This window comes from Arachis duranensis, chromosome 5 (genome assembly GCF_000817695.3).
Source record: "Arachis duranensis cultivar V14167 chromosome 5, aradu.V14167.gnm2.J7QH, whole genome shotgun sequence".
NCBI lineage: Eukaryota > Viridiplantae > Streptophyta > Magnoliopsida > Fabales > Fabaceae > Arachis > Arachis duranensis.
Window position 1 is genome coordinate 17,706,427 of NC_029776.3, and position 1,182 is coordinate 17,707,608.

Genomic DNA, 1,182 nt, shown 5'->3' on the forward strand with positions numbered 1-1,182 from the left:
AAATTCGGCCATGTTGATGGCCTTGCACTCTCCTTTTGGATTTTCTTCTGTATTGCTTGGAAGAGTACTAGGAGGGAGTTCAGTAATTTTCTTGCTCAGCTGTCCCACTTGTGCCTCCAAGTTTCTAATGGAGGACCTTGTTTCAGTCCTGAAACTTTGAGTGGTTTTGATTAGATCAGAGACCATGGTTGCTAAGTCAGAGGTATTCTGCTTAGAACTCTCTGTCTGTTGCTGAGAAGATGATGGAAAAGGCTTGCTATTGCTAAACCTGTTTCTTCCATCATTATTGTTATTGAAACCTTGTTGAGGTCTCTGTTGATCCTTCCATGAAAGATTTGGATGATTCCTCCATGAAGGATTATATTCTGTATTGCTTGGAAGAGTACTAGGAGGGAGTTCAGTAATTTTCTTGCTCAGCTAACCCACTTGTCCTTCCAAATTTCTGATGGAGGACCTTGATTCAGTCATAAAACTTTGAGTGGTTTTGATTAGATCAGAGACCATGGTTGCTAAGTCAGAGGTATTCTGCTTAGAACTCTCTGTCTGTTGCTGAGAAGATGATGGAAAAGGCTTGCTATTGCTGAACCTGTTTCTTCCACCATTATTATTGTTGAAACCTTGTTGAGGTCTCTGTTGATCCTTCCATGAGAGATTTGGATGATTCCTCTATGAAGGATTATAGGTGTTTCCATAGGGTTCTCCCATGTAATTCACCTCTTCCATTGAAGGGTTCTCAGGATCATAAGCTTCTTCCTCAGATGAAGCTTCCTTAGTACTGCTTGGTGCATTTTGCATTCCAGACAGACTTTGAAAAATCATATTGACTTGTTGGGTCAATATTTTATTCTGTGCCAATATGGCATTCAGAGTGTCAATCTCAAGAACTCCTTTCTTCTGACCAGTCCCATTGTTCACAGGATTCCTTTCAGAAGTATACATGAATTGGTTATTTGCAACCATTTCAATCAGTTCCTGAGCTTCAGTAGGCGTCTTCTTCAGATGAAGAGATCCTCCAGCAGAGCTATCCAAAGACATTTTGGACAGTTCAGAGAGATATCTGAAGGTTTGGACTTCCACTCTAAGCTTACTCAATTTTCGAGGTGGAAAAAACTTTGCCAAGAAGGCATTGACTAGCTTTTCCCAAGAGTCCAGGCTTTCTTTAGGTTGAGAATCCAACCATGT